Source organism: Rhinopithecus roxellana, chromosome 4 (genome assembly GCF_007565055.1).
Source record: "Rhinopithecus roxellana isolate Shanxi Qingling chromosome 4, ASM756505v1, whole genome shotgun sequence".
NCBI classification, from domain to species: domain Eukaryota; kingdom Metazoa; phylum Chordata; class Mammalia; order Primates; family Cercopithecidae; genus Rhinopithecus; species Rhinopithecus roxellana.
Window position 1 is genome coordinate 43980608 of NC_044552.1, and position 22678 is coordinate 44003285.

Genomic DNA, 22678 nt, shown 5'->3' on the forward strand with positions numbered 1-22678 from the left:
ACACACAAGGAAAAAATCTATTAACCCCAAGTACCCTTCTCACTTCTCTCCTTCTCTTTAAAATCAAATTTATTTGTTAGGTTACATGTCCTGGCTCTTTCTACTTCCTCTTACTATTTACTCCCCATAGCTTCCTGGCACTGCCCCTAAATATTTTGGTTTCTACCTCCACCAATCCACTCCAACTGTTCTCATCAAGGTTAATAGTAACCTCCCTCTTGTTAAATACAGGGGACATTTCTCATTCATGTTTTATGACTAGTAAACAGAATTTGAAGTTGCTGACCTCTACCTCTTTGTCAAATGGTTTTCTGTTGACTTGTAAGACACTAGAGGTTCTAGATGTTCTGTCTCTGGCCACTTCTCAGCTTTTCAATGTCTTGTGAATTCCTCTTTTCTGCCTGAAATTTGATGTTGATTATTATTCAAGATCCTTCCATTCTTGGTCCTTTCCTCCCTCTAAAAATTGTCCCCACAGCATCTATTTATTATTAATATTCTTTTCTATGGATTAAGACATTTATTTATTTATTTATTTTTGAGACAGTCTCATTCTGTCATCCAGGCTGGAGTGCAGTAGCATGATCTTGGCTCACTGCAACATCTGCCTCCCAGGTTCAATGAATCTCCTGCCTCAGCCTACCAAGTAGCTGGGATGATGGGAACGCACCACCATGCCTGGATAATTTTTGTATTTTTAGTAGAAACGGGGTTTCACCATGTTGGCCAGTCTGGTCTTGAACTCCTGGCCTCAAGTGATCCATCTGCCTCAGCCTCCCAAAGTGCTGGGATTACAGGCAAGAGCCACTGTGTCTGGCTAAGACTCTTGGTTAAAAGTAATGGAAATCAAATTGAACTTGATTAAATAAATAAGGAATTTTTTCAGTTGAGATAGAAGAGTGCCTCAGGGACCCTAAGACCTTCAATGCATCTAGGTTTTAGGAATGAATCTAACCTGAAACAGAAGTACTGTAGATAACCCAGGACATCTTTTCTATCTGTTCTCACCTCTGTTGTGTTTCTCCTCATGCCAACATCATCCTTTCACCTCTGCTTTAGACTGGCTTTCTCTGTTTCTTTCTCTACATGATGGAAAATGGCTGCTGAAACAACTTCCCAAATTTACGTCTTTTATGTTGAACAAGCAACCTGTTTGAAGCTAGTCTCTTCTAGTCTGAACTCCAAATTCATTAGTTCAGTTTGGGCAGTGTACTCACTCCTCATCCAGTGAACTATGACCTGGAAGGGAGATGGCACATTGTGTGAATATGGCTGTTCTCTCTATTATAACACGGATGGGTCAGGCAAAAAGGGAGTCCTGGTGGGATGGCATAAAAACCCAATGATGGTGATGGTAAAGCCTATACTTTCAGTTTTTACTTATAAGCAAATGATTGTCAAATTAGTTTCTCAAAATGTACATCCACTGGAATGCCCCACCAGTATTTCAAAGTCAACCCATCAGTGTTTAATTTATGACCTCTTCCTCACTCTGTTGGCCTAAAAATCTACATATTGGTTCTTTACTATTTTTAGAGTCTTCACTGGCCTCCCTCTACAAAAAGTCCCCTGTCACACCTGGTAATTAGTCATGTGCTGCAGCCTATTGTTTCAGACTAGGAGGTCTGGTGAGACATGAAGTCTCTTCTCTTCACATAGTGAGGGCATCCTCGAGATCCATCTCTTCTGCCATCTCAGTGCTACTTCAACTCTTTCTGGCACTGTAGGTGCTCTAGTCTCAGTTGTGTCCTTCATCCAATGATGGACCTAGGAGGCCCACTGGGCAGCTTGCTTCAGCTACAGCTTCACCTTATTCCACATACTGTGGTACACAGCAAGCCTGCTGTCTGTCTCTCAATGTTCTTGACACATGTTCTTAAAAAAAAATCTGATTTTTAGAGCCACAATTCCCCCATCTAGTAAATGAGGATGTCCTTTTTACCTATAACAAGTCTGTTACACTAATTGTTTTCCTTTTTTTTTTAACATAAAAATACTACCTGCAAAGTCAGATCCTGTTGCTAAGAAGCTTCACAAATGTATTATATTAAGCTTCTTTGGACATCCCTCTTAAGAGGTGACACTAAGTGAGTGATTGCATGATTTAATTACTCAACACTTCAACTGAAAACTATGCTATGGGTTGGAATAACAGAAGTCTAAAGCCAAGTGGAGAATAAAGAAACATCTTGACTGAAATCTGCGAAGCATTTGAATTGGACGCTACATGTACTTCAAATCATTATGGCTTCTCTTCATAGAATGAAACAACAACCAAGAATTCAATTGGCAAGGTCACCTGCCTCAGTTGAAGCTCATGGAGAAGGTGGGATAGAATGGATCCCCCATTTCAGAAATACTCAATTTTCATACTCATGTTCCCAGTTAGAGAAGCCCTATGCTGCACAGTGACCTTATGGTTGCCAGAGCTGTTTTTCTGTCTCACTGGTATGAGAAAAAAGAAAAGAATAGTGAAAATGTGTGGCAGTTTCAGGAATCACACTGGTTTCAGGATGCCCTGAAATAGCATTGTTCAAAACAACTTAAACTGGAGTCCTCGTAGCAGCAGGAGCATTAGCTCTAAGCTTTTTAGAAATGCAAACTGACAGGCTCAGAAATGTGTATTTTCACAAGTGCTCTAGGCATATTCTCTGAATGCTTAAGTTTGAGGAGCACTGTCCTGCAAGATCAAGACCTGTCCAATAGTTCATGGAGGTTTCCATAAGCCCTGAATCTGAGGGCAAAAAATTCCACAGAGCCTTTTGCTGCTTTCAGGATGCCACTTCCATGCTTATAGTTTCGTGTGCCCTTAGGGCTAACATTTGCTATTCTAAACTGCTACAGAAGCCAAACAGGTGTTCTAACTCCTAGAATATTTCTTAATATCCAAGGAAGGTTTTTACGTGCTTAAAAAAGTATGTTATCTGCTGGGCTGTTAGGTCCAATGTGATGACTATTAATCAAGTTTGCAGCGAAGACAGTTAAAAGCTTCTTGACATGTAAATGATCTCATTTCACTTCATCACTTACTTCTTTTAGGAAGGAGAGAGATTCTATAGAGAATAGTTGCTGATTGAATGGCTTCTGTTTTATTTGGTTTGGGATATTTTTAAGAATATAATTTTGGCAGCACATTTAACATTTTTGAGCTATCTGATATTCCCAGGAGGGAAAATTCTTGCAATGTCAAGAGATCACATGCTTTTTGTTTGATACTGGTTGGAGTTATACAACACCCCTTTGTTCTCTTTAATAATAAGCACAGTTTTTCATAAGACAGAAACAGCTATGTCAGGATATGTACTTACAACAGGAAAGGACATTTTCCACGTTGCATTTTGCCCACAGTACTGTAAAGAATTCTGAAATGCATTATTCACATCAGATACACACACACACACACACACACACACACACACAGAGAGAGAGAGAGAGAGAGAGAGAGAGAGAGAGAGAGAGAGAGAGAGAGAGAATAATGAGATAGAAGGAAATAATGTATTTACCTGTAATTGATCGAAATCTCTACAAAGAAACACACACAACTGTACAACCTGAAAAAGTATAGTCATTATGCTTATTGGGGAAGTTGAGTGTGGAGTCTTACATGGTGTAGTCTCTGGAATTAGACTATCTGAGTTAGAGGCTCAGCTCCACCACTTACTATTTCTTGAGTCTTCGGTAGGTTTTTGTTTTGTTTTGTTTTGTTTTTTACCTTCTGTGCTCAGCTTCTGCATTGGTAAAATCAGGGTCACAATAAAACGTCGAAAGTCAATGTGAGGAGTCAATCAGTTACTGCATGCAGAACTACTAAAATAGTGCCTGATATTTGTTAAGCATGCATTTAATTTTTTAAAAAAAAAGTTTCTGTTTTCTTTCTTTTCTTTTTTTCCTTTTTTTTTTTTTTTTAACTATTCCAGTTGGAGAAGGAAGCAGGAATTAAGTATTTGCCAGACCTTCAGAATTTTTAATCTTTTGTGACAAGAGAGAAGACATGGATTTCTCCTTAACATGTCCATATGGTTTAAGACCTCTTTAGTTGGGAGCTACAGCTTAAAAGAAGGAGTTCCCTTGGGGGCAGACATGCTGTGTGGGTGGCGGGGAGAGGAGGGAGCAAATGTGGGACTAGTTTCAGGATTTTAATCTCGATATGTTCTGACCTCTTGACTTGTTTCCTTCTTTCCATTCTCAATAATTCTCATTGCTTTGGATAGGATAAAGGAGTACTTTGTGTGTGTGTGTGTGTGATTTTTTAAAAAAAAAATTACTTCATTACTTTTAATAGACTGCAGAGGTATTTAATTTTTGACTGACAGAAAATATAATGATATATCAGATTCAAGCAGTCCCTCAAACATCATTCTTCACAGTTAAATTCTATATACATTTAAGAAAATGAGAACATTCAAAAATTAAACTTTCTGGAACACATCTTACAGATTTGTATCTGTCTGTAAAGTTCAAAAGAATCTTTCTAGCACACTAAATCACAATGTATTTCTTGAACAATAGACTGAAATACAGGGCTATTCACTCATTTTCTTACTACTAAGTACATATTTATAAGTTAGAGAAGAAACATGCAGAGTTAAGAAAAAGACAGATTTGAATAATGTATAAAAAGGACAAAACCCCAACATATACAAAAAATGATGCTTGATACTGAGTTTCTTCTGAAAAGAGCTTATTTTATTAAATTTCAAGAAAAGTAAGCCTTTTCTAATAAGTAACAGATTTATAATCCTATAAATAATAACTCTTTCCCAATGAAAAATATCTATAAACTTAGAAAAAATATTATAAATTAACTATGGTATTTAGACCAAGAAATATAATAAAATTTTATACACTTTATGGCTTCTTTTATATAATTTTCAAATTTGAAAATCCTCCCACAATACACTTTTTTTTCCTGAAAATTTAAAATATCACTCCTCAAATAATAATCTATTTTATGCTATCTTATTTAGTTTTGTAGTTCAAATAATAGACTTTTCTAAATAGAAAATAAAATGTGGGCAAATGAAGATAGTCACTAGCCATCTCAAAGTATTTATAAAATATAGCTAATCTTAAAGTGAATTAACACTAAAGATGATCGCATTTATTTCCTCTCTCAGGTTTGGGCATATTTATGCTATGAACTTTGTTATTAATAATTTCCTGATGAGGGTACAATCTTTCATCTTTCTTACCAAGAGGAAGATTAGTAATGCACATGTCTTAAGCCAGAAGATGTTCTGAGGTTGCTTTTTAACGACTTCCATATAGTAAGACTGTGCTTGCTGTTGCCCAAGACATGGCTAAAGCCATGCCTCAGGCTACAGATGGGCTTCTACTGAGAAATTCACAATGAATTAACAAAATTTCAAGTTTTATTACCATACAGCGACATAATACAATCCTTAGGGATCCATATTAAATCAGAGTTTTACCATGAAGTGACTCAGTTGGTTTCATAATACTGCACAGTGTATAGGAGTCTCACAGTAAAGCTACAGTATGAGCTTCTATATCATACAGTAAATCAATAGCGTTTTACAACAGAATTACATGGTAAGCTTCTCTGTACTTTACTTTAAATCAATGGAGATTCACAATAGGATTCACCTTTTAGCTTCTATGAATTGCATGGTAAACCTGAGTCTTTATTCATTTTAAAGCTAGATGGTTGCCATCACATTAGACAATAAAGCTAAAGGCAGACCATTTCTGGTAAGAATGAAGTCCCATTAGCAAGACTTGCCTCAAAATATCTAATGAGTTTCTGAAGAATAAAGGTAGTTACCTCTATTATGTCAAATGTTGGAATCACTTGGAGGGAAGAAGTAAAATCTGGAAACGACAAGAAAATCTTCTGAACCACAAACTCATGAAGAAACTGAAAACTAAGAGAAGTCTTTCTGTTGTGGGGAGCTAAGATGATGGTGGAAAAAAAGATTCAGCAGGAAAAAGGAACTTGCAAGAGGGAAGACGATGGTATGCTGGTCAAACACTGAAAAATCCTATCCATGAATAGTAAAATCTATTTTCTTTCCAGAGATAGTTACTTGACTTCATGGTCTTTTTTTTTTCTTTTTTCTTTTTTCTTTTTTTTTTTTTTTTTGAGATGGAGTCTCACTCTGTTGCCTAGGCTGGAGTGTAGTGGCATGATCTTGGCTCACTGCAACCTCTGCCTCCTGGGTTCAAGCAATTCTTCTGCCTCTGCCTCCTGAGTAGATGAGATTACAGGTGCCCGCCACGATGCCCAGGTAATTTTTGTATCTTTAGTAGAGATGGGGTTTCACCATGATGGCCATGCTGGTTTTGAACTCCTGACCTCAAGTGATTTGCCCACTTTGGCCTCCCAAAGTGCTAGGAGTACAGGTGTGAGCCACCACACCTGGCCCCATGGTCTTCTTTAATTAAAACAGTTGTGGGATGTAGAATTAATGGGAAACAATTTTTTTTTTTTTTTTTTTTGAGACGGAGTCTCAGTCCATTGTCAGGCTGAAATGCAGTGGCACAATCTCAAGGGGAAGCAATTTCTATAAAGATGTTTTACCTTGAAACGTTTTCTCCGTTATGGAAAATGCCTGCATTTTAGTAGAGCATTATTAATTTTCTATAGACTAAATTGAAGTAGGGTGAATTCAGGTGGTTTTAGTTTTCTAAAAGGGGGAGGGAATGTGAGTACCAAATTCAATTTTAAAGCAATTTTCTTTATAAAACAAACATGTAGATCTTTTAGACAGTTCGAAGTCTAAAGTTTCCAAGTACATAAAGAACTAAATGTTTTGGAGATGTGGAAGATACTAATTATGCCTAACCTTTCTTTTAAGTATGAAGAACCTAAGGTTCTGAAAATTGTATATGACTTCCTCAGGGCTCGTAGTTATTGACAGAGTTAAAACAATATGAGGATCAGCCTGGTACTTTTTTTGTGGTTGCTGTTGTTGTACAATGTCAGCTTCCCACTATCCCATATTTAAATAGGATTTGTGTGTGTGTGTGGTCACTGGAACTTGTGAAATATTTTTATTCTTGAATTTGCCCTTTTATTTGCATTTTGCTGTGCTTTAAAGTTTTTGTTTTTTCCTAGAGAAATTTTGAATCAAATTGTATTTTAGGTTCTAAACTTGTTTTCAAACTTATTTTCTATTGACTCATAAAATTCTGAGCTTGTCCTGCTGGAGTTTGGACCCATCCCATCCCCTGATTTAAACTGACTTAGATATAAACTGGAGGTAATTTTAAAATTGTCTCTACTTTCCAATCACCAGTCAGACTATTGCTATTTTATTTCACGTTCTTATGACAGAGACTGAGGAAAGCATCCCAACCCTTGGGGTGATTTGAGAGCACGCTGGACCAGATTCAAACACATCAGGGAAAAAAAAGGACTGGAAGTAGATTTTAGACAAAAAGTATATTCAAACGTGTTCCAGAAAAAAATGCCAGCAGGTGTTGATGACTCATAGCCTGCCAGTCCTTTATCACCTCATTAGCTTTGATTGTCTGACCCTGGATGCTCACACTGGCTTCCTGTTTTCTCTGAGGAATCTGAATCATCCCCCACTCAACTTAAAGCTTTTACCAACAATGCCCTTTGGGAATTGGAGTAGCAGAGAAATGTTGTGTAAAAAAATGTTGTATCTGTTTTTGGCACCTTTACTGCTAACCATCAATAATCTTTGAGATTTTAATTTTATCTTCTGTGTGTCCATTCTTACACAGACAAAACAGGCAGTTACAAGGATCCTAGAGTCCCTAACAATTCTGCCTGCCTTTCTTCCCATCATGGTTCTGAAATACACAAAGCAACAAAGTTTTAAGCAAAAATTTTCAATAGAGATTATGTAACTCTGTGTGTGTGTGTTTGTGTCAGCGTTTGTACGTGGATATGTGTAAGCAAGTTAGAGTATAACCTATGTTTCTTTTAGTGAGTGAAAGGTAATATTTACATTCAGCTTAAATAACTGTTGGATAAATAAATGAAATTAGGATACATTGTTCTTTCACATTTCAGTTTTGAACACTTAAATATTTTGATCCAGTGGAGGACAAGCCACCCAGAAGCTGCAAACCCAGTTTCCTGCTCCCCGTTGGAACTATAGTCAAGATGGAGACGGATGTTCACATGTCATCACATTCAGGGTGACAACTCTGCAACTCTAGCCCAGAGAGTGGAATACGGAAAAGAGAGAGGAGAACTGCAGGACAAACAACCAAAATAGGCTGTAATGGTAGGTAGCTAGGTACACAGGAGCAGGGCAGGAGACAGCCCCCCAACCCCCAGGAATGCCTGGCAACCATCAGGTGATGGTCAGGCAGTTGTTACACAGTCTCTCTAAAATAATAATTGGTTGCAGCAGCACCAGGGAAAGACAGTCTTCCAATAGACAGAAACACCTGAAACTGGTGATCAGCAGCTTCCTGAGAAGATCTCAGGAGTTGGGTGAGTGGGCACAAGCATGTGCACTAAGAGGCAAAATGGCAGATGACCTTCCTTTAGGAACACTGAACTGGTAAGGAAAAAACACCTCAAGTGAGCATGCATACAATTCCAGTAAATACACAGCACATTCTCCCCTCCCAAGTGCTAGCAGGCCACTGTGCATGTGGACAGCCCACCCCACAGGAAAAATCAGGGGATAAGGAACACAAGACCCTGGAATCATGCTAATATATAAAACCCTAAGTCAACCGTTAAACTGTACACTTACTCTGTCAAATCGCCTGGTTGACCCTCTTCCAAGTGCACTTTACTTCCTTTTATTCCTGGTTTAAAGTTGTTTAATAAAATTTCACTCTCGCTTTAAAATTTGTCTCAGTCTCTCCTTCTGCCTTATGCCCCTCAGTCAAATTCTTTCTTCTGAGGGGGCAAGAACTTAGGTTGCTGCAGACATGTACAGATTTGCTTCCGATAACAAAACTCGGACTGATTATTTCCACCCTTAGAGAGTCTCAATATTGGCTGCATATTGTAGTTACCTGGGGAGCTCTAAAAATACTTTAAAAATACCCCACCTCCAGACATCCTGATGTGATTGATCTGGGCCAGAGCCTGAACATCAGGATTTCAAAGATGTCAAAAGGTGATTCTAATGTGCAGCTGAGTCATTCTTAAGCTTGGCCTTAATGAAGTATTGACTATCAGTTCTGCTTTTGATTTAGCCAGTGGTTCTCACACCTGCCTGTGAATGAGAATCACCTTAGAAGTTTTCACAGAAAATTCCTAGGCTTCTTCCCAGCTCACCTAAACAGAATTACTTGAAGGAGGTGCCCCTAAAATTTGCATTTAAAAAATACATTTTCAATGATATTTTAGCAGCCAACCATTGAGAAACAGAATTATTTGTCTCATCTGACAATTACTAAATTAATTTCTACTGGTTTATGTCCGTTGCACTCATAGGAACTTCAGTTGTTAGTACTACTCATCCTTGATGACAGGGAGGAGAGTGTGCAGGGAAGTGGAAGTTATGCTGGAAAACATCTTCCAAGTGTGAAGAATAGGGGGAATATAAAAAAGGAAGAGAAAATTTTTGTGTAAATTCAATAGTATTTAGTTATAAACCTATCTTTTTGTGTCTGGAATTGGTTCCTTCCGGTGGGTTCTTGGTCTCACTGACTTCAAGTATGAAGCCACAGACCCTTGTGGTGAGGGTTATAGTTCTTAAACATCGTGTGTCCGGAGTTTGTTCTTTCAGATGTTCAGATGTGTCCGGAGTTTCCTCCTTCTGGTGGGTTTGTGGTCTTGCTGACTTCAGGAGTGAAGCTGCAGACCTTTGCAGTGAGTGCTACAGCTCATAAAGGTAGTGAGGACCCAGTGTGAGCAGCAGCAAGATTTATTGTGAAGAACCAAAGAACACAGCTTCCACATCCTGGGGGACGGAAGCTGGTTGCCACTGCTGGCTTGGGTGGCCTACTTTTATTCCCTTATTTGGCCCCACCCACATCCTGCTGATTGGTTCATTTTACAGAGTGCTGATTGGTCCGTTTTTACAGAGTGCTGACTGGTGCATTTACAAATCTTTAGCTAGACAGAAAAGTTCTCCAAGTCCCCACCGGACCAGGAAGCCCAACTGGCTTCACCTCACATTTTGACTTATGTAGAAATCAATCATGTAACTCTCTAGTGTTGCAGAAAGAGCTGAATTTGTATCCCAGAGATGCCAGTTACCAATATGTAAACTTGAGATATCTGTGTTTCTAGCTATGAAGTGGATATAGCACCGTCTCTTCTCTGGGGTTGTTGTGAGATAATAAATGGAAGTTTCCTAGTACAGTCTTCATGTGGCTGATAGTAAGAGGCAGCCATTATTTTTATAATATATGTATTATAAAAATACATATGTATAAATATGTGTATATGTATACATACATTTGAGTGATAATACATATAGAGAGGATTATAAGGAGAGAAGGAAAATTAGGCAGAAGTATACCAAACCTGGAACAATCGAAAACCTTAATTGTTATCCAATAAAGAAAAACTAAAATTTCAAGATTGTTTTTAATTTTAGTCTTTTTATTACATTATTTTAAAAATGTAATTGGTCTCAAAAATGCGATTTTATTTTGAAATATTTTCTTTAAAAAAGCATTAGCATCTTCTATGTAATTGTTTAAAAAACTTTGCAATTATCACCAGTATTATAATTATCATCCACACAATTATTATTTTTTGATCTTAGATATGCAAAATAGCCCAAAAGATCGAATTTGGCTTAATTATAGTGTATTTTACTTTCTGTTTTCCAAAACCCTATAAATCTCTCAAATTATAGTAAAATAAGTGAAATTTGACTCTGATATTTATTAACTATGGTATCTATTTGACATGATACATCAATTTTAATATATTTAGGTCTCTGAACAGTCCTTGTGAACAGCAGACTGGCTGTATTTCTATGATTATAAACAGCAAAAAGACTTAAAATATCTCCTGATCTGGCAATAGGAAATGATCTCATCTACTATCTTCATTGCCTTGTTTCAGATAGAAGAAAGAGAGGGAGAGAGAAAGAGAGAAAGAACAAGGAAGGTATGCTACTGCAGTAATGTATCACTTAATGATGGGAATACAGTCAGAGAAATTATTCGTTAGGTGATTTTATCGTTGTGTAAGTCTTTACATAAACCTAGGTCACATAGCCTACTACACACCTAGGGACTATATACCAATATAGTTGATATTCAACCAGGATCTTATGAATATATGGTTGGGTGTATATACCAATATAGCTATGTGGCAAACCCATACAGTTTGTTACAGTACTGAATACTGTTGCCAGTTTTAACGTGCTGGCATGTATTTGTGTATCTAAACAAACAAAAAGAAAGTACAGTAAAAATAAGATATTATATTCTTATAGGACCATTGCCAGAATTGCCTTTATATGGCACATGACTGTATAACAGAGTTTTCTCCTTTCTTAGTATGACCCCCAACACACAATGCCTCTAAGACTTGCAAGTCATGCTACAACTATCCCTTTTTACAAAATATACATTAGTGATCTATTTTTTAAAGCATCGTTAGTTACTACCACAGGCCTAGAAATGCACAGAAGAGGCCGGGCATGGTGGCTCACGCCTGTAATCCTGGCACTTTGGGAGGCCGAGGTGGGCGGATCACCTGAGGTCGGCAGTTCGAGACCATCCTGACCAACAGAGAGAAACCCTGTCTCTACTAAAAATACAAAAAAGTAGTCATGCGTGGTGGCACATGCCTGTAATCCCAGCTACTCTGGAGGCTGAGGCAGGAGAATTGCTTGAACCTGGGAGGCAGAGGTTGCGGTAAGTCGAGATTGCACCACTGCACTCCAGCCTGGGCAACAAGAGTGAAACTCCATCTCGGAAAAAAATAAAAAAATAAATTAAATAAATAAATAAATAAAAAGAAATGCACAGAAGAAAAATTCATGAGGGAAAGAAGACCACCAAGGCCTCAGTGGTAATAGGGATGTGAGAACCACAGGCATATGTTCTCTAGGTGAGTAACTCCAGTGGCATAAAGAACAGAAGCAGTGGGTTTCATAAAATAACTTAAGGTTATGGTGTGAGGGCTTCAAGCTTTAAGCCACAATGCAAAACAAACATAAGAAATTAACTGGTTTCAAAGATAAGGGGAGAAAAGAAGACTCCAAGTTGACCTCTGTGATGAAGGACATTTATAGTGTTGTGTTACATTATAATGTTTGATATAGTTTCAATGTTAGTTCCTACCACATCTCATGTTGAATTACAATCCCCAGTGTTGGAGGTGGGGCCTGGCAGGAGGTGTTTGAATCATAGGGCAGACCTCTCATGAATGGTTTGGGTGATAAATCACTTGGCAGTAAGTGAGCTCTCTGAGTTCACATGAGGTCTGGTGGCTTAAAGTGTGTGGCACCTCCTCCCCCACTCTCTCTCATCTGCTCCTGCTTTTGCCATGTGATTTGCCTACTCCACCTTCCCCTTCTGCCGTGATTGAAGGCTCCCTGAGGCTTCACCAGAAACCAAGCAGATGTTAGCACCATGCTTCCTGTAAAGCCTGAAGAACCACGAGCCAATTAAAACTCCTATCTTTATAAATTACCCAGTCTTAGGTATTTCTTTACAGCACTGCAAGAATGGCCCAATACAATGTTGATGGGGGATAGTTTATTAAAAATCGTTTGTATTTTGTTAGCATTGTAGGCTAATTAGCTTCAATGTGTGGTTCAATCTCTAGTGACTCTCACAGTATTTCTGAATGACAACCAGGGTGGAATGGACCAGAGCAATTATGCATTAGGATATCCTTAGAATGCTAGGCATTTTTCACAATAGCCAAGTAGCATTTGTTGGGTGGGAGATTAAAATGCCTTCCATTATTTGTGCAAGAGAATATAGCTCTGAGATTGGATTCATATCATGAACAAAAGGACAGATTATTCCAGGCTGGAGGACTTAGGTCTTTCCAATGCATGCGTTCTCTGAATTTTTCAGTCAGAATAATGAGTAATCTAAGAGTCTGCTAACAGTTGAGGCCTCCCAGGGCAGCGTACACCTGGTCATTTTTGATAGGCAGTAACCAATGCCCAATTCTTGTCCTGTGTTTCCTATTTTGGATCTTGGATGCCAAAATAAATGCATGCCTTCTTGTAAGTTTTCTTGTGTTTGTGCAGTGACATATTATACACATATTTTTTCTCACTGTTTATATATCCACAAATAATATGGATATTAATCCTTCTTACACACAGATTAATCTTTTTGAAGTATAGTTCAGATACTGTCACATCCTGAACAAAAACAACCGTGGCTCACAGCTGCCTACAGGACAATATTTATATTCCTTCACATTTAATTCAGTGTGCATTTTCCTTGAAGAAACCATAGCCCAGAAAAATGGAACTATTTAAAAATCCTGTTTTCAATTGGCATTTCTCATCTCTGTACCTGCTTTTGTTCTTGGTATTCCTTTCACTTGAACTGCCCTTTATCCACATCTCTATCTGTCCAGATCTTGTGTCCTTCTAAAGCTAGCTACAATGTTTTCATCGCCATTCTATCCTTTATTCCCTCCATGCCACACATTCCATTTAAAGTGTTTGTGTGTGTGTGTGTGTGTGTGTGTGTGTTGCTTTGAATTTCTGGTCTAGCTTGCATATTAGGAGGAGATGTTGTGAATATCACAAACTCAACCAGGATCTTGTGAATAATCGATGTAGCATCCTAAGTCAGACTCAAATCGGTGAACATTTTCTCACATCTAATATAGACAATTTCCATGTCAACATTACAATGTCTTCTTCAAAGTCCTATTAGTTCAGCCCCCTTGTCATATGCTGAAATAGAAAATTACTAATCTTGGTTTTAATGAGGTCCATTATTAAGAGACCCAGAGGGGGATGCAGGCAGAGGAAACTTTTGATATTTCTCTTCAGCTATTTCATCTAGTGCACTTATTGTTTAATGTCTTGTCTTAGTATATTTGCACTTGCTAAGCTTCTAGTACAAGATCCTGCTGAGATCTAGTACAAGGCTTTGGTGAATGCCTGAAGTATTCTGCTTATTTTTTTTATTTTCCTCATGTTCAGTCTATAAATCTAAGGAAAACAAGAAATCTGCAGAAAAAAATAGGATAAGGGCAATGAAAGCATTTCTAACTACCCAACTATACCCTAATTACAATCTGTAAAATATTTTAAAACAAAACAGGATGCAGATAGTCTTTCACTACCCCAGATAAAATGTAAGATACTAGAGAAGGCATTATTTATGTTGAAAACTTTGAACTAGAAACCACAGAAGAAGCTGAGATAGATTGGTCAGGGCAAAGGACCAGCCTGACCAACATGGAGTGTTAGGAGCAAGCCCCCCAAAATCTGGTCATAAACTGGCCCCAAGACTGGCCATAAACAAAATCTCTGCAGCACTGTAACATGTTCATAATGGCCCTAATGACCACGCAGGAAGGTTGTGGGTTTATCAGAATAAGGGCAAGGAACACCTGGCCTGCCCAGGGCAGAAAACCACTTAAAGGCATTCTTAAGCCACAAACAATAGCATGAGCGATCTGTGCCTTAAGGGTGTGTTCCTGCTGCTGTTAGCTAGCTCAACCTATTCCTTTAATTTGGCCCATCCCTTCATTTCCCATAAGGGATACTTTTAGTTAATTTAATATCTGTAGAAACAATGCTAATGACTGGTTTGCAGTTAATAAATACATGGATAAATCTGTGTTTGGGATTCTCAGCACTGAAGGCTGTGAGAACCCTGATTTTCCACTTCACACCTGTATATGTCTGTGTGTGTGTCTTTAATTCCTCTAGTGCCACTGGGTTAAGCTCTCCCCAACCAAGCTGGTCTCAGCAAGTGGTGTCCATTTGTGGGAGCTCGAATCCAGATCAAAGTGTTGCTGGAGCAACGGCTGGAATGGAAAACTAGCTGGAGGACACCTGAGTACTCTTAAAGCAATCCCCATGGTGAGTAATAAGGGGAGCTCGGAAGTGTCAGGGTAACATTGGGACAGGTATGGGGTCTGGATCGTTTCACCTTGGAACTTTTCCACACTGATAATGAGAAGGAACAAGAGTATAGCAAAGTAACAGAAGAGGCTACAGAACATGTTTATTTACCAGCTAAAGCTAAAGTGGCTAAGGAAGGAGAGGTTCATCCCTACCCTTCTGCACCCCCTCATTATTTTGAAGAAAATGACCCCCCATATGTTTCTTTTCTGGAGGACACTGGGCAAAAAGTAGTTGCCCCAGTGACTGAGCAGCACCTCAAGCAACCACTCTTAGTTCTATTCAGGCAGGAATTTGGCAAGCTAGACAAGAGGGTGATTTAGAGGCCTGGCAGTTTCCTGTTAGAATACACCCCCCATATCAACAGGGAAATATTACAGCTACATTTGAGCCTTTTCCTTTTAAATAACTCAAAGAATTAAAACATTAATAAGTCAGTATGGGATAGGTTCTCCTTTTGTAATGGGACTATTAAAGAATGTTACTATTTCCAGTCAGATGATTCCTACTGACTAGGACGCTCTTACTCGAGCTTGTCTAATTCTTGCTCAGTTCTTGCAGTTTAAAAGTTGGTGGACAGATGAAGCTTCCATTCAGGTTGCTCACAATGTCCACCCAACTTCAAATTAACATAGCTGCAGACCAACTTTTGGGGGTTAGCAGCTGGGCTGGTTTAGATGTACAACTGCTCTTGCAGGATGGTGCCATAGAACAGCTTAGAGGAGTGTGCATTAGAACTTGGGGAAAAAAATCACTTCAGGTGGAGAACAGTATCCTTCCTTTAGTGCTATAAAACATGGACCCAGAGAACCATACATTGATTTTATAGCTCGGTTATAGGAGTCTCTTAAAAAGATGATTGCAGATTTGGCTGCTCAGGATATAGTGCTGCAGTTATTAGCTTTCAACAATCCTAATCCTGATTACCAGGCTGCTCTGTGACCTATTAGAGGGAAAGCACATTTAGTTGATTGTATCAAGGCCTGTGATGGTATTGGAGGTAATCTGCATAAAGCTACCTTGTTGGCACAGGCAATGGCAGGACTGAGAGTAGATAAAGGAAATACTCCATTTCCTGGAGCTTGTTTTAACTGTGGAAAGCATGGTCATACTAAAAATGAATGTAGAAAAAATCAGCAAGTCCGACCACCAGATAGGGGAAAAAAGAAAACTGCTCAGCCTGCAATATGTCCAAAATGTAAAAAAGGAAAACACTGGGCTAGTCAGTGTCACTCTAAGTTTGATAAAGATAGGAACCCGATTTCAGGAAATGCCATGAGGGGTCCATCTCAGGCCCTATTCTAAACCGGGACATTTCCAGCTCAGGCCATTCCCTCACCCCTGTACCATGTCTGTCCCCTGCCACAACAGGTAGTGCTGCAGTAGATTTATGCTGCACAAAAGCTGTGAGCCTTCTGCCTGGGGAACCCCTCTCAAAAGGTCCCAACAGGAGTCTGTGGACCCTTGCCAGCAGGGACAATAGGATTACTTTTAGGATGGTCTAGTTTGAGTTTAAAAGGGGTACAAATACATACAGGAGTCAATGATTCAGGTTACAGTGGGGAAATTCAAATTGTTGTATCTACTTCTGTTCCCTGGAAAGCAGAGCCAGGAGAGCGCATACAACAGCTCCTGATTGTGCCATATGTGGGAATGGGAAAAAGTGAAATTAAATGAACAGGAGGATTTGGAAGCACAAATAAACAAGGCAAAGCAGCTTATTGGGTAAATCAAATTACTGATAAACGACCTACCTGTGAAATAACTATTTAAGGAAAGAAATTTAAAGGTTTGGTAGATACAGGAGCAGACATTTTCATCATTTCTCTGCAGCACTGTCTGTCCATGTGGCCAATTCAACCTGCTCAACTTAACATAGTTGGAGTTGGTAAAGCCACTGAAGTATATTAAAGTAGTTATATCTTGCATTGTGAGGGGCTCAATGGACAACCTGGGACTATTCAACCAATTATAACTTCTGTACCCATAAATGTATTGGGAAGAGATTTATTGCAACAATGGGGAGCACAAGTTCTAATTCCAGAACAATTACATAGCCCTCAAAGTCAACATACAATGCACAAAATGGGGTATGTCCCTGGTATGGGACTAGAAAAAAAATTGCAAGGTTTGAAAGAAGCACTTCAAGGGAAAAACAAAGTTCCTGCCAAAGATTAGGAAATAATTTTTGAAGGTGGCCATTGTTAAGCCTCCAGAACCTATACCTTTAAAATAGTTAACAGATAAGCCAATTTGGATAGAACAATGGCTGCTAAGCAAAGAAAAACTGGAGGCTTTAGATAAATTAGTTACTGAACAATTAGGAAATGGAAACATAGTTCCAACATTTTCTCCTTGGAATTCTCCAGTTTTCGTAATTAAGAAAAAAATCAAGAAAATGGAGAATGTTAACTGACTTAAGAGCCATCAATTCAGTTATATAACCTATGGGAACATTACAGCCAGGATTGCCTTCTCCTGCTATAATTCCAAAAAATTGGCCTTTAATAGTCATAGATTTAAACGACTGTTTCTTTACTATCCCTTTAGCTGAGCAAATAGTTTGTATTTACAATTCCTGCAGTAAACAACCTGCAGCCTGCTAAAGGTTATCATTGGAAAGTGTTGCCACAGGGCATGTCAAACAGCTCAACAATTTGCCAGACATATGTGGGGCAAGCAATTGAACCTACTTGTAAAATATTTTCACAGTGTTACATTATTCACTATATGGATGATATACTTTGTGCTGCCCCCACTCGAGAAATATTACTCCAACCTTATGATCACTTGCAAAATTCAATTTCTCATGCTGGGTTAATTATAGCTCCTGACAAAATTCAGACTACTACTCCCTACTCCTACTTTGGGACCACAGAAAGTAACCACATGTAGGGATCAACTAAAAACATTAAATGACTTTCAGAAATTACCAGGGGACATTAATTGATACGACCTGCTCTAGGCATTCCTACCTATGCCATGAGTAATCTGTTTTCTATCCTTAGAGGAAATCCTAGTCTCACTAAGCCTCAGCAATTAACAAAGGAGGCTGAGGTCGAGTTACAGCTGATTGAAAAGCAAGTCCATAAAGCTCAGATAAATAGAATAGATCCATAGAAGACTCTAGATTTGCTAATTTTTTGAACTCAGCATTCACCTACTGGTGTTATTGTCCAAGAACAGGACTTAGTAGAGTGGCTTTTTCTTCCACGTGCTAATTCACGGACTCTAACTCCTTATTTAGATCAAATTGCTATTATGGTAGGGATTGGGAGAACTTGGATTGTTAAATTACATGGATATGATCCTGGAAAAATTATTGTCCCTCTCATGAAGGCACAAATACCGCAAGCTTTTATAAATAGTCTTACTTGGCAAACCCTTTTAGCTGACTTTGTGGGTATTCTCGATAATCATTTTTCTAAAATGAAGCTGTTTCAGTTTTTGAAATTAACTAATTGTATTCAACCCTAAAATAACTAAATTTAAATCAATTGAAGTTGCTAAGAATGTTTTTAAAGATGGGTCTAGTAATGGTAAAACTTCTTATTTTGGCTCATAAGGTAAAATTTTCCAGATGTCCTGTACTTCAGCTTAAAAAGCGGAGCTTGTAGCTATAATTGAGATATTGACTGCTTTTGATATGTCTATTAATGTGGTTTCTGATTCTTCACACGTGGTTCATTCCACACAGTTAATTGAAAATGCTCAGTTATGATTTCATACAGATGAACAACTGATGACTTTATTTACTCAATTGCAAATAGCAGTTAGGAGTGGAATGTATCCTTTTTACATCACTCACATTAGAGCTCATACACCTCTTCCAGAACCTTTGACTGAAGGGAATCAAATGACTGATTGCCTCGTTGTTACTGCAATATCTAATGCTAGACACTTTCACAATTTAACCCATGTTAATTCCTCTGGTCTCAAATGCAGACACAACATTACCTGGAAAGAACCTAAAGTTATTATCCAGTGATGCCCAACTTGCCAAATGGTACATTCCTCATCTTTTACAGGAGGAGTTAATCCTCGAGGACTGGAACCTAACTCTCTTTGGCAAATGGATGTCACATATGTTCCCTCCTTTGGGAGACTAGCTTATTTACATGTATGTGTATGTGTGGACCCCTTTTCTCACTTTGTGTGGGCTACATGCCAAACAGGAGAGTCTTCTGCCTGTGTTAAACGTCACCTTTTGCAGTGTTTTGCAGTGATGGGCATTTCAGCTTCTATTAAAACAGATAATGCCCCAGGCTATACTAGCCAAGCTGTAGCTACATTTTCCTCTATGTGGAATATTAAATACATTACTGGTATCCCATAAAATTCTCAAGGACAAGCCATAGTGGAAAGAATGAATCTCTCCCTAAAACAGCAGCTGCAAAAGCAAAAGGGAGATAGAGAATATGGAACCCCACAGATGCAACTGAACCTAGCATTATTAACTTTAAATTTTTTGAGCCTGCCCAAAGGCCAGATGTTATCAGCAGCTGAACAGCATCTACACAAACCAGCTGCAAAGACAGAAACAGAACAACTGATTTGGTAGAGAGATCCAATAACAAAAAGTTGGGAAATAGGTAAAATAATACCTTGGGGTAGAAGTTATGCTTGTATTTCTCCAGGCCAAAATCAACAACCGATTTGGATACCATCAAGACACCTGAAACCTTATCATGGGCTAGATGCTGAGGAAGAGACTCTGGGAGGATCCTGAGGACCCCCTGATTGCAGCCATGTCAAGACTGATGCTGAGGAGGACCCCAACTGTCATGAGTGACACACATCGAACACAGCCACCCACCTGGGGACAGATCAAGAAGCTGTCACAGATGGCAGAAGAAAACTTGAGGAAAGTGGGACAATCAGTCACAATGAAAAATTTAATGGTAGCTATGATAGCGGTTATCACCACTGCCATGAGTATTCCTTCAATAAGGGCTAGTAATAATGCCTGGATGCAATCACTTTATGACAGAGTTACACATGCTTACTGATCTCAGTATTTACCATAATAAATCTGCTCCTATAATTGAGGCATATCACCCTCAAAAACCTATTTGTAAACAAGATTGGACCCTGTTAGAAAAAAATGAATATACTAGTTTAGGAAGATTGCTTTGCAAAACAGGTAGAGGTGTTGCACAGTGATTCCTATGGAATCATTATTACAATTAATAATGATTAATATCCCCCAAGGGGATGTTTAGCTTGAATTGCATCACTCAGTCTGCATGCCACAGTCACACTATGTTCAGCTGATCTAAAGAAAACAGTCATATGGTAGATATAATAAGAAGTATGGCAAAAGTTCCTATCTGGAACCATGGAGGTATAGTGACACCTCAGCCTCAAATGATATGGCCCACTCCAGGAGCTTAACATAAGGACTTGTGGAAACTATTAAATGCTCTTAATAAGATCAAAAATTGGGAAAGAATAAAAAAGCATCTAGAAGGACACTCTACAAACTTGTTTTTGAATATAACAAAATTAAAAAAACAAATATTTAAAGCATCCCAGGCACACCTGACCTTAATGCCAGGAACTGAAGTGCTTAAAGGAGCTGCAAACAAATTAGCAGCTAGTAACCCATTAAAATGGATAAAAACACTTGGAAGCTCTGTTATTTCAATGATGACTGGTGCTTTTAATCTATGTTGTTTGTCTTTGTATAGTCTGCAGATGTGGATCTCGACTCCTGCAAGAAGTAGCTCACAGTGACAAAGCTGCCCTTGCTTTGATCTCTTTGCACATCAGAGAAGTGGGACATGTTGGGAGCAAGTCCCCCAAAATCTGGCCATAAACTGGCCCCAAGACTCCATAAACAAAATCTGCAGCACTGTAACATGTTCATAACAGCCCTATTGCCTGCACTGGAAGGTTGTGAGTTTACGGGATTGAGGGCAAGGAAAACCTGGCCTGCCCAGGGCAGAAAACCACTTAAAGGCATTCTTAAGCCACAAACAATAGCATGAGTGATCTGTGCCTTAAGGGCGTGTTCCTGCTGCAGTTAACTAGCCCAACCTATTCCTTTAATGTAGCCCATCCCTTCCTTTCCCATAAGGGATAGTTTTAGTTAATTTAGTATCATAGAAACAATGCTAATGACTGGTTTGCTCTTAATAAATATGTGGGTAAATCTCTGTCTGGGGCTCTCAGCTCTGAAGGCTGTGAGACCCCTGATTTCCCACTTCACACCTGTATATTTCTGTGTGTGTGTCTTTAATTCCTCTAGTGCCACAGGGTTAGGGTCTCCCCAACTGAGCTGGTCTTGGCAATGGAGAAACCCTATCTCTGCTAAAAATATAAAGTTAGCCAGGTATGGTGGTGCATGCCTGTAATCCCAGCTACTTGGGAGGCTGAGGCAGGAGAATCACTTGAATCCGGGAGGTGGAGGTTGCAGTGATCTGAGATTGCAGCATTGCACTCCAGTCTGGGCAACAAGAGAGAAACTCTATTTCAAAAACAAACAAACAAACAAAAACAAACAGAAATGAACTCTGCATGTTTAGCTGCATGACCAGACCGATCCTAGTTCACTCATTGAATGTTCTCATTTTAAAACCTATCAGGCCGGGCGCGGTGGCTCAAGCCTGTAATCCCAGCACTTTGGGAGGCTGAGACAGGCGGATCACAAGGTCAGGAGATCGAGACCATCCTGGCTAATACGGTGAAACCCCGTCTCTACTAAAGAATACAAAAAACTAGCTGGGCGACGAGGCGGGCACCTGTAGTCCCAGCTACTTGGGAGGCTGAGGCAGGAGAATGGCGTGAACCTGGGAGGCGGAGCTTGCAGTGAGCTGAGATCCGGCCACCGCACTCCAGCCTGGGCGACAGAGCCAGACTCCGTCTCAAAAAAAAAAAAAAAAAAAAAAAAACCTATCAAACAGACAGTAAGTGAGCTCCTTGAGATCAAGCTCCATATTTTATTCCCCTTTACAATTCCTTCAGTACGATGCTTTGTATAGCATAAACACTTGAGAAATAATTATTTAATTAAAGAAAATGGATATCATTGTGTGTTATGTGAAAATGTTTACAGTTTTGAGCTTGAGTGTCAGCTTGGTCACGTGCTAACTTTATGATATGAGTAAATCATTTAACTTCTCAAGTTCTTAGTTTAACCATCTGTAAAAATAAGTTAGTAATGACCTCTAATTTACAGTTTTATTGCAAGGATTAATGACTGTGCTTAAAAATTTATATCCTCAGTTTGTATTCATTTATTCAACATGCAGTTAATGAATGCCTGCTTTGTCCTAGGCAGAGTTCTATGATCTTTTGGGATACGTCAGTAAACAGAATAGATAAAAACTCACACTATCATAAAACTTGTGTTATAGTTAGGAAGAAACAATTTAAAATTTAAACAATCAATCAGCCAACCAATCAATGAATTGCATAGAATGTTAGAAGGCCACAAGTGCCCTGGAAAGAAGAAAAAGAGCAGGAAGAGAGGATAGGAATCACAGGGTGTAACCCAGGGGCCATACTAGAATATTGAATTGAGTATTCAGAGCAGGCTGTAAAGGTGATTTAAGCAATGTTTGAAGGAGGTGAGGGAGTTAGTTAAGTAGGTATCAAGGAGAAAAGCCTTCTGGGTTAGGCCAACATCCTTGGGTAGAAGGATTTCAGAGGAGGCTACAGGTGGATGAGTGGGCAGAGAAAGAAGTGGAAGATTACAG